Source organism: Nicotiana sylvestris, chromosome 1 (assembly GCF_000393655.2).
Source record: "Nicotiana sylvestris chromosome 1, ASM39365v2, whole genome shotgun sequence".
Taxonomy (NCBI): Eukaryota; Viridiplantae; Streptophyta; class Magnoliopsida; order Solanales; family Solanaceae; genus Nicotiana; species Nicotiana sylvestris.
Genome location: NC_091057.1, coordinates 176425468 through 176437330, shown reverse-complemented (window position 1 = coordinate 176437330; position 11863 = coordinate 176425468). Strand labels below are relative to the sequence as shown.

General features: G+C 36.1%; 1 long non-coding RNA gene across 1 annotated transcript; it reads right to left on the bottom strand.

Annotated features, from left to right (window-relative positions):
- Positions 1-3016: 3016 nt before the first annotated feature.
- LOC138888788 (uncharacterized) lies at positions 3017-9889 on the bottom strand. The gene is made up of 2 exons (XR_011406368.1): positions 9709-9889; positions 3017-3510 (listed from the first exon to the last, which is right to left on the bottom strand). It is a non-coding gene; the product is annotated as an uncharacterized lncRNA (long non-coding RNA).
- Between the last annotated feature and the right edge of the window lie 1974 nt (positions 9890-11863).

Genomic DNA, 11863 nt, shown 5'->3' with positions numbered 1-11863 from the left:
GGACGTTGGTTTAGGGCTTACGATAAAATTAAAAATAGTATTAAATTGAGATCACAGAATAAATAAAAATAATTTAGCTATTTGGTGTCTGGCACTATTTCTTGAGGATATTAAAACTATGAGTGTCTAACGGGTGGGCCGGGCCGGGCTGGGTAGGGAAATTAGTAACCGAACGGGTTGTGGTCCGGGCCGGTTACGAATTGGGGCTTACCGGATTTAACGGGGTCGGGTTCATCCGTGTAAAAAATGAACAGTAAGGGTTACGAGTACAAGGGGTCGGGCTACGTTAGTGTTTATTTTTTTTTTATTTTTTTTTTTGTATTTTGTATAACTATTGTAATTTATATTAATATAAAGTAAAAATATAAAAAATACAATGAAGATGGAAAAAAATTGCACTTATAAATTACAAGTTCTACATTTATTTCAAAATTCAAACTTACAAATTGAAAGGTTTACATTTAACAACAAGTAAATTAACGAAAAAAGAGTAAATTCAAAGGTTTTGCATTGCCTTAGACTCTAAAACCTTAAAAAATAAATAAAATAAAAATGAAATATAGCTTTTAAACCGGGCCGGTTAACCGGTTAAACAGTAATTTATGTTGATCGGGTTTGACCAGTCCAATTAACCGGTTGACAAAACGTGAACGGACCAAACCCCTCTACTCCTTTAACCCAGCCCCACCCGGCCCCCTTGTACCGGTCCGGGCCGGTTCCGGTTTTAACCGATCTGGGCCGGTCCGAAAACGGACTGACCTGGCCCGTTAGACACCCATAATTAGAACACTAGTAAGGTTTAGCCCGTACTACAGCACGGGCACATGCCCAACATTGAAGGTAATATTAAAGAACGGCTACAATTCTTTTTATAGTGGTCTGGAGCAGCTATGTGGTACTATTAATATATCAGCAAGTCATAAATATGAGTGATTCAGTTTTGAGGACTTGAATACCATTTGACATGTTGAATAGCCAAGGAGCCTCTTAGAGGCTAGTAAGAGTAGCAACATTTCACAAGATTATATACCAGAAATATTTGGGGGAACTCCAAACCTGTATATCTGGCATAATAATATCTCTATATTGTTGTAATAGCATTCGAGCATTTTGTAAATCTACACCTCTCAAACATTTCTTCAAATAAGAGTTTTAACTTTTCCAATTGACCCTGTATTATGTATCCCTTCTATTACAATTGAATGCAATGTGATTAAGAGATAAATCCATTTAGCTTCTTCTTATCTGGATAGTTCTTGCACTATCTAGTATGCCATGTCTCCAATTTATAGGCTGGAACGATTCTCCGTTCAGTTTAAGTCAAACATCCATGTTAATCATTATCACCATTCAATAAAATTAATGAAAATGTGAAAAGATAGAGACAATGGGGATGTAGTACAAAGAGTGCTTCAAGAATATAGTTAACCTAAAGACATTGTGTTTCTCGAGTAAAAGGAGGGGGGTTTAGAACCAAGTCAGAATTGGAAGATTTTATTTGATGCACATAGTGGTTACCAAATTTAATATAAAAGCACATAATGTTTCAGCATAATGCAAATCCATATCAATAATATAAATTATACTTCACCACAACTACCGAGAAAATACCAAATCAACATGCCTTCTTTGCATCTTGGGACAAAAAAATCCAAAAGAAGACAAATTGGTTGTAAAGAAAGTAACAAATGAAAATAGCTTCAATTCTCACGCAGAACTGCGAGGAACAGGATAGGAAACACTAAAATAATACTTATATATATTCTTAAATAAACGTGTGTATATTTGGGCTACAACTCAATCAGATCGAGGTTCTACAGTCAAAATTGGACTGTGTATTTGCTAACTAAATCTAGTGGCTATTTTAGATTTTATCTTATAAATTATTGGTGAACTTCGTGCATAAAAAACTCTTGAAAATGAACTTACATTCACAGGAAATCTACAAAATCCTTCGCAGTTCGAATTATCCACAAGGTAAATTATGTTGATAATTAAACAAATAGAGGTAAATTACCCCATAATGAAATAGAGTAACTACTATTACTATACCAAGTTGGAGTCAACTTTCTATGAAATATGAATAAGGAAGCGCGGGCCATCAGTAGAATCTGGGCCATCCAAGGGATCCATCTACGCAAAGGCTTTTTGAATTATTTTATCATAAGCGATATTGTACATCAAATGATCATCATCGCTCTGTTGTAGGTGATCGAATTAATAGGTTCACACTGAAACTTTTCGCTCTTGATAGGGCTACATAGAGCTGATCATGTAAAGAACAGGTTCACGTCTGGTAGAAATAACCTAATGTTTTCAGGTTCATAGAAATAACCCAAGATGATCTCAAGATTATATGCTTATTTCTTTGAAATAACTGTTGCATCTATGTGTGAAAGATGTTCTCAAGGATAGGAGTATCTGAAATAAAAAGTGCTAGATACTTGAAATATATGTTAGTCCCTTCTCTTACCTAAGACGGTGCCCGGTTAACATCTTACTTGCATAACATAATTATTATCCAAACAATTAGCCCATCATGTTCCTTTAAGGCAAAGAAAATTAGACTTCAAGAGGATCATGCTCCTTCTTGTTTAAGTATAAAAAGGATGGATAGATATGCGTAATACCTTGCAATAACGTTGTGGTTGAGTTAAAATCTTTCAGGAACTACCTAATGCAGGGTTCTGACTATACTCATGAATAAGCTACATAAACTATTTTGTTTACATTCAACTTCACGATCCTCAAACAATCACACATAGTACCTTATAAAGGAAAAAACATCCAGAGGAAAAAGCCACACATTACAGGAACTCCAAAGTAGAGTTCAATCATATTGCATGATATTATATGAGCCTATAGATCACCTAACTGACCTCAATCATCATCAGTCACCCTATACTTGTATGATCATCCTCCCAATTTCAGATTTGCAATTATTATGAGTATGATAACAACCATGTTGTCAAGTTATTGCTTCCCTCTATTCAATCCAAAAATCCGAATTCAATAGTTTGCAATTGAAATATTAAATATATTAGAAGAAAGCTAAGTCAGTTACAAAAGTTCAATCTAGAGGTGAAGTATTTCCTAAGTTTGGTTTTTGTATCCAATACTACAGTTGCAACTTTTATCCAAAAACAACTACTTAATACAAATACAACACCAAAATCAGTCACAGCCCAATATCGGTAGACAAAACTAAAAACTGAAATTCTCTTTCCAAGAAAAAGCGACCCAAAATTCAGAGCCTCTGTAAAGAATGTGGAATTGTACTTGAAGGGCTTGGAAATTGAAGAATCTCCTGATCCGGCGTGATTGTGATTCCGACTTTGCAACTCAACTTGCTGAGTTAGTGGCTATAGGCTATATTTTCTAAAATGTAGTACATACAACAAAAAGATTAATAGTGGAAAACTTACCTTTTCAGTCTTTAATTTCACTGCCAATTTCACAACAACATCAAAGAATTCAACAACTTTCATCAATTCTTCCTCAATAACTCACCTGAAAGTTAACAGATGCCATGGAGAAAATAAATCACCTAAAGCATGACTTCCTAACATACAAACATCTATCATTTTTCTTTTTGTTGAAAATTACTACATAAAAAACAGATATCACGGGGAAAAATATCTACTAAACTATAATCATTTCTAATTTTTCATGTCAACAAAAATTTAGAGAAATGGTAAAACTGCTACCGTAGAATTACACATGCAAACAAAAGAACCATAGAAATTAAGGTAATTGTAGAAACATTTATGTGGTAGCCCCTTGTCGACACTGGGACAGAACATTGAGACAAAAGCATAGGCACGGTAAACAGAGCGAAACCCAGAGTTCGGCTTCATCAGCCTAGCAACATACTGCTAAAAGCAACCAACTCTTGCAACTAATCTCTCACGACACACAAGTCTTCCTTTTGCTCGGAAAATTCATCAAACACGTTACTCGCATAAATTAATTTTAAAAAGTAATATGTACAAAGGACTCATTGGACTCATGAGTCAGCTCTCAGTAATCTCTATAACTATTCTAATTGTTCCTTATCTAGCTAACTTCTATAACTATTGTCAATAACTAGTGATAACATGATTAACTCTTTAACATCTATACTGGGTAACTGTTCAGGCCATCCAATTGTTTCTCGTCTCTGATTTCTGAATCTTCTTGCATTCCTCTCCGCCCATATGTGGTATATACTTGCTGCAAATAAGAAACCAATGATACCTGCTCTTGCTCAAGAGTTATTAGTTCTCTTGGATGCTCACATGACCTCATCATCCCATCCTCTGACTGGTCTCTTCTCCCCTAACCAGTGTAGCAATGAGCTCCATATATGCTTTGAATAATCGCAACAAAAGAATAGATGCTCCAATGTCTCTACTGCATTTGTGTTACATAAAACACAGTATTGCATCACTTTAATTCCCCATTTTTGTAGTCTGTCCACTGTTGATAACTTTTTATGAACTGTTAGCCATAGAATAAACTAATGCCTAGGAATAATTCCTTTCACTAGGGCCAAACTTTTCCATGAAACTTTTGGAGATGTAGGTATAAAGGATTGATAGGCCTTCTTGATGCTGAACTTTTCTCTATCTTCAAATGATTCAAGGCAGTCCATCACATTCCCAGATTAAGTCAACCATTTCCTTGCATCATATATCTTCCTCACTAACCAGTTGGCTTGGCTTGGGGATGGCATATTGTTCAGCTCCCTGCCCTTTATGTATATACTATGGATCCATTGAACCCACAGTTTGTCCTTCTTTTTACCCACTGCCCACAGCTTGCAGCTTTATTCCATGTAAAGAAGTCCAATATATTTATTCCTCCAACTGCTTTAGGAAGGATACTGTACTCCAGGCTATTAAGGCTCTTCTTGAGTATTCATTACTCCCAGTCCACAAGAAATTCCTACATACATTTGTCACTATAGTCAAAATCTTCTTAGGCAGTAGGAACACTTGGGCCCAATATGTCTGCATCTCGAACAGTACACTCTTGATGAGCTGCACTCTTCCACTGTATGATAGGAACTTAGTGGTCCAACATTGAATTCTAGCAATTATTGATGCCGCCCTGAATCCACAAGTACCGGCTTGATTACCCCCTAAGATAAGAGGAGGGTATAGAAGCAGATTTAGTTGCAGGTAAGAGCGAGTCTACCCTGCAAAGCGGCTTCTCGCTTATCCCCATTTGAAAATGAGGAGATCCGACGTCAGATGCAGGAATTGCTGTCAAGACCAATTAGTGGAAGACATATTGACTTGACGAGGTAAGAGAGGACTAGTTGTCCCTTATGTTCCTTGAAGTCTACCCGGGCGCCGTTCTTCATTCATCCATTTAGGCCCGGCTAGGAACACGTGGATCTAGGGAACCTGGCTCGAGAACAGCTTCTTACTAGTAGGAGCTAGTCTACTGATGAATAGAAAGTTTCCTTGAAGACAATGGAATACCTAAGTATTTGAATGGCATCTCCCCAATAGTGAAATGCCTATCTTGCATTATCTGAGCTTTAAACTCTTGTGTCACTCCTGCAACATAGAATGAACTCTTCTCCAGATTGGCCTTCAGTCCAGAAACACTAGAAAAGTGCTCAAATGCTTGCATCATGAGTAGAATAGAAACCTTGTCTGCCCTGCAACACACTAGTAAATCATCCGCAAAGCAAATATGAACTATTTCCTTTTTTGCACATCTCGGGTGATAGTTAAAATCAGGGTTGTTCCTTAGTTGCTTCAAGGATCTATTTAGGTACTCCATAGCTATAACAAATAGATATGGGGATATGGGGTCCCCTTGTCTCAACCCTATCTTAGCATGAAATATAGAAGTTAGACCACCATTTAGAAGCAATGAATAGCTGACGGTAGAAACACAATTCATGATCGAATTGACCAGCTTCTGAGGAAATCCAAATTCCATTAGCACTTGCCTCATGAAGTCCCAATTCAGAGAACCATATGCTTTTCTGATATCTACTTTTACTAGGCATCTAGGAGATACTCCTTTTTTTCCCATAGCCCTTCACTAACTCATGAGCTATAATCACATTGTCCAAAATATTTCGACCTTCAATGAATACAGATTGAGATGGGCCCACCAGGTAATCAACCATGAGTTTTATTTTTATAGTTAGCACCTTTGCAACAATCTTATAGACTGTACTACAACAGGCTATAGGTCTGAGATCTTTAGCATAAGATGGACAAGAAACCTTAGGAACCAAGGTGATTGTGGTACAATTTACCTCCCTTAACAGTTTACCATTGTCAAAAAATTGTAAGATGGCCTTAATCATGTCTTCTCCTACTGTCTCCCAGTGTGCTTTGAAGAATTCAGCTGTAAATCCATCTATACCAGGGGCTTTATCATTTGGAAAGTCTTTAACAGCTTGGTTTATATCTTCTCTAGTAACTGGTTTTAGTAATTCCTGCGGCTGGATCAATGAAAGGCGTGGACCATCTCTAGCAATAGTAGTATCAATACAAGGCATTAGTGACTCAACATCTCCCAGGAACTGCTTATAATATTCCAAGAATTGTTGTTGTACCAAATCTGGCTCTGAGAGTAGGACTCCTTAATCATTGCAAATAGAAGATATCATGTTCCTGGCTTGTCTTGCTTTCATTTGTGCATGAAAATACTTGGTGTTGGCATCTCCATATGATATCTATGTAGCTCTGGACTTCTGCCTTAGTATTTGCTCTTGAATTCCCATCCACTTTTCCAACTGAGTAAGTAGTTCTTTCTCCTCAGCTATTAACTGATTATTGAACATGTCATTGGCCATTTGGTTTTGCACTTCCTGCACCCTCTGTTGTAATTTTTCAACTCTAATCTCTTTGGTAGACATCTCTTTGTTCATAACCCTTGCTTCACTTTGCAATGCCTTAAGCTTCATCCATAGTCTATACATATGACATCCAGTGATGTTTTGATCCCAACATTGTTTTACAGCTTCCTTAAATGAGTCCTGCTTGATTAGTACATTGAGGAGTCTGAAAGGTCTTTTCAACTTTTGTCGAGGGATCAATGTTCTGATAACAATGGGAGTATGATCTGAGCATTCTGGATTATAGTAAACAACCTCTAGATTTCCATATTCTTGAAACCACTTATCATTACCCATCACCCAGTCAATATGGCTATAAATTCTATCATCTCCATCTCTCTTATTACACCATGAGTATTGCCAACCTTTTCTATTAACTTGGCCCAGTCCAATATCAGTGACACAAGATTGAAATTCAACTGTTTCATTTACATGTACTGGCAGCTCATTAATTCTATTTTCTGTGGAGAGAATAGCATTGAAATCACCAAGAATAATCCAAGGCTCAATAGTATAAGTGCTAATGTGCCTTAGTGTCTCCCATAGTACCCTTCTGCCCCCTTGTAGTATTGTAACCATATACAAAAGACATCTTGCATTGGAACGGAGAGTTCTTAGCTTCAACAGAGCAGTGTACCACCTGTGGGGTACTTTCCAAAATAGTAACAGTTACACAGCTTTGTCTCCAGCATAGCCATATTCTATCATTTGGGACTTGAGTATAATCATAATGAAACCTCCAATCTGTATGAAATTTTCTAGTAATTGTTTTGGCATTTTTTTGTCTAACTTTTGTTTCTAGACATCCTATTAAGTCAATTTTATTTTTGAGCAAAAAGTTTTTGAATTCTTTTTGCTTAAAGGGCTTGTTAAGCCCCCTAATATTCCATGAGCAGAAAATCATGGGGGAGGTTTGGCAATAGGACCATCCCTCTGCAACTTTCCAGTATTACTTTTTCTGCTCCCCTTAGTTCTTCTACTTGCAGGTTCTCCAATCTTTAAGCATAGCTTACTGAATTGATTAAGATCCAATTCATTATCTGACTCTTCATCTGACTGTGGGATCTCCTTACTTCCTTGAAACACTACCACTTGCTTCCCTCTAAATTGAACTTGGGAAGGGGCAGTGTGAGTTTCCTCCTGGTGTATCACTGTTGTAGGAGTGTGAACTTGGGAAGGGGCAGTTTGAGTTTCCTCCTGGTGTATCACTGTTGTAGGAGATGTTGGTTCTTCTGTCTTAGCTTTTGGTTTAGGCTGCCATACTTGCCTAGTGTGTTTATCTTGATTGGAATTCAAGATAAAGCCTTGCAGTCCCTGCTTCTGTTTTGGACGCTTCTCCTTTTTATGTCCAACCTGCATACACTCTTGACATAGAGTAGGCTTCCATTCATACTCAATCTTTTGGTCCAAATACCACCATCTCGGACTTCAACATTAACAGATTCAGGTAATATTTGGGTGATATCTATCTCAATTAGAACTCTTGCAAAAGATATTCTTTCACCTTTAGCTGTTAGAACATCAGTGCACATAGGTTTGTTTAGGAAGCTAGCAATTCTCCCTAGGTTTTCCTCAAGACCAATATAGGAGTGGCAATCCAGGGAAACACACCCATATTGGTAATATACGCATTGCTTCCTTGTGCAACTAAAATTCTGGACTCCATTGTTTCAGAATCATTGGCCTATTCCTAAATGTGTAAGGCCCATTTTGTATTATGCAGGCTTTGTCCTCTTCAGATTCAAATTGAAAAATGTAGTACCCATCATCATGTAGAAAGACCCGAGGTGTGTTCACAAAATGCCAAACCCCATATACAAACTGAAGCGTTTCCTTGAATTTTGGGGTTCCTCCAAACACATACCCAATAAGCGCACATTGCCATTTCTACCTCTGTTTATCAATCTCCTGTTGATTCAATTGCACAACCTTGATCCCATCTTTCATCACCGGAGGATAGAATTTGAGTTTCATACCTTGATTTTGTGTTCGATTATTCTTCACCACCTCTGCCAGTTTTGGCGTTGCATGTGGCGTCTCTGTTGCAAAGGTCAATTTCCGGGCAGGTCGGGTATGAACTTCTTCTCCATTTTTAACTTGCTGGGTTTCCCTTTTCTCAGCCTGACTCGAGGTCCCTGGTATCCAGCTAGCCAGCTGTATTGGGACTAGATTTTGCTGTACCCCTGAAGCTGGAGTGATTTGCCTCACTGATTTGTCAGATTCTGATTTTTGGATCGATTCCTCTGTTGGCTGAACTTTAGGGTTCAACTCTTGTAGCTTTCCATGCGAAGATGCTATTTTAATTTTAATTTTTAAGAGCAAGCATATAATATTTATAGAGGCAAGAAGGTGCGATTGCCAAAAGACCATAGAGCATGAGATCCAAGATCACACAAAATAAATAAAGAATAGATTAGATGACTATCTCTAAAATGTAATTGCACAATACAATAAAGAATGATCACATGCATGTACATGGTCAGTTGATAGAAGAAGCGGAAGTGAACATAAAAGAATCGGACAGTAATTGGTCCATAATCAAAGTGAAGGCAACACCATCATACCGGTAGTTCTGAAATTTGATACAAAATATTGAAAAGAGAAGATGCATGTACAGAATCAGACACCGCCCATATACCCTAACCTTAACCTTAAAGTTGAATATGCTGAATAGGCATTCATAAAAACTCAAAGAATTCAAGAAAATTTGAGAAAGACCAAGAATAAGACCTACAACAATAATAAGACACACAAAAAGTAGAATTAAAGAATCCCATGATAAATAGTACTAATAAATAATGAATAAAGGAGAAAAAAAATCGATAAGAAAAAGGGACAATCCCCAATGCAAGAATACTTACCAGGTGAACAAATAAAAGAGGTTGAGAGGGACAAAAGGGGAAGAACGAAGCGGTAAGTCAGACTTTGAAGTAAAGTGGTGCTAAAGGTTAGATATGGCTGCCATGGAAGCTGTGATTCAAAAAAAGAAGAGTAGAAGAAGATGATGAATAATGACTCACGCTCACGGTCAGTGGAGTGAAATGATTTTTTCAACAGAGGGAAATGAATTGGGATGTCTCGTCTTTGACACGTGTTTACAGAAAGTAGTGCATGCCTTTTGGAAAAAGAATAAAAGTAAATTACTATTTTGCCCTTATATATATAAGAAAATAAAATAGGTGACTTGGCACCTTTCTTTAGCCAAGAAACTTATTTATCTATTTTAATACAGAGAACGCATTTACTATCCACGGAAGTGAACTAAAGGAAAACAAATGAGGTTTATTGGAAGTTTTCAGTTATGGAATATAAAAAGATGTAATTAATGCTCAATTATAAGAGGATTTCAGTTATGGAATATAAAAAAGAATAATTAACTAATTAACTTGTAACTGAAAATCACACTGATTATATAGGTTGTACTTTTGCCCCAATTCTGATCAAACAAAATCAGTTGATTTAAGATTATTTCAAGCTTTGAAGTATTTGTGTTGATTAATATTGGATAGCCAATGACGATGTATGCTTCAAGGGCAAGGCTTTTTAAGGAGTACGAGTGTACGATAAAGAGGCACAGAGAGGAAAATCCAATGATCCTTATATTCTAACTATAATATTCTTACCAATATTCCTTTCTTTATTATATATTTCCTATTAAATGATATTTGGAGATAATCTTTTCTACTTTATCTACATGGTGGTGGTCACGATCTTAAATTTCAAGAAGAGGAGAGCTTGGCAAGTTTATCTTTACACTGCAAAAAGATTTTTAGATATATGGGTTGTGAATTTTAACAATCCTGGCATAATTTTATTTGTCAAATGGTTGGAGGCCTCATCTTTTTGTGATATTTTTTGGAATTATATTCAAGTGTCTGTTTATGCAAAATGACTTTGTTTATTGGAATATAAATTATGTATTTTCCTTTATCTACCAATTATTTGATATATTTTCAGTTTTTACTTATTTATTGTCAAATAAGAGAAGGTAATAAAAAATTGTAATTGTTGTTAGTAAATTATTAGGATCAATCAATTAGAACTTTTGGTTTCTCATTATATAGCATATCTTATCCTCAAAGGTATATAAAAAAGAATTAATACCAGAGAACAAAAAAAGTGACAAGGTTCTGGTCTTTTGATTTTTCAAGCAATCTAGATAACTTAATTATGCACCTTCTTAACCGTTTCCAAGTAATTCTTACTTTAGTTCTGGATTAACTTTTGCTGCTTTTACTATCCTTCAAAGTTTAATTTTGGCTCATTTCACCGATGTTTCTTTTGAGAATAATACTTGGACTTACCGTGGAAGGGAGTGTCTTTTTTTTTAAAAAAACTGTTAATTCTTTGTGTTAAGCAAATTAATTTTGTAAGTAACAAATGATTGGAACTTATCTATGTCTGGTATGAGGAGTTTAAGAATGGTACTGCAGAGACGATAATCGAAAAACAATAGGAATCTATTATATTCTCTCGCTTTCTTAATATAAAGTTGTGCTCACAGATTCTGTTTTGTGCATATATATTAAACCATTTTTTGTTACAACTTATAAATTACATATATATATATATATATGACATCTAGATTTACAGAAATATTATATATATGTATTGAGTCAGTAGGTTCCTCTTGGTGTGCTAAGTGTTAGGATGTTTTTGTTTATGAATGAAAATGTATTGTACGTCTTATTGTTACTCCCCCAAAATCTACGTCGTTACATGATGTGGTTGAAATCCGTGGTGTTAGACGACAACACTTGGTAGAAATAGGGGCGGAGCCACCTTATGCTGAGGGGTGTTTATTGACTCCCTTTTGCTGAAAAATCACATTATCTAATTAGGTCAAAAATTTAATTTTATGTATATATATACTATATGTTGATTTTTCTTTTATCTTCTTAGTGTGTTTTCCCATAGTAAAATTTCCGAACTCGACCACTAGGCAGAAGGTATGTCAAGAATGTTCATACAGCTGTGATTAACACATTGAGCGAAAACTTACCCAGATGTGTTGCC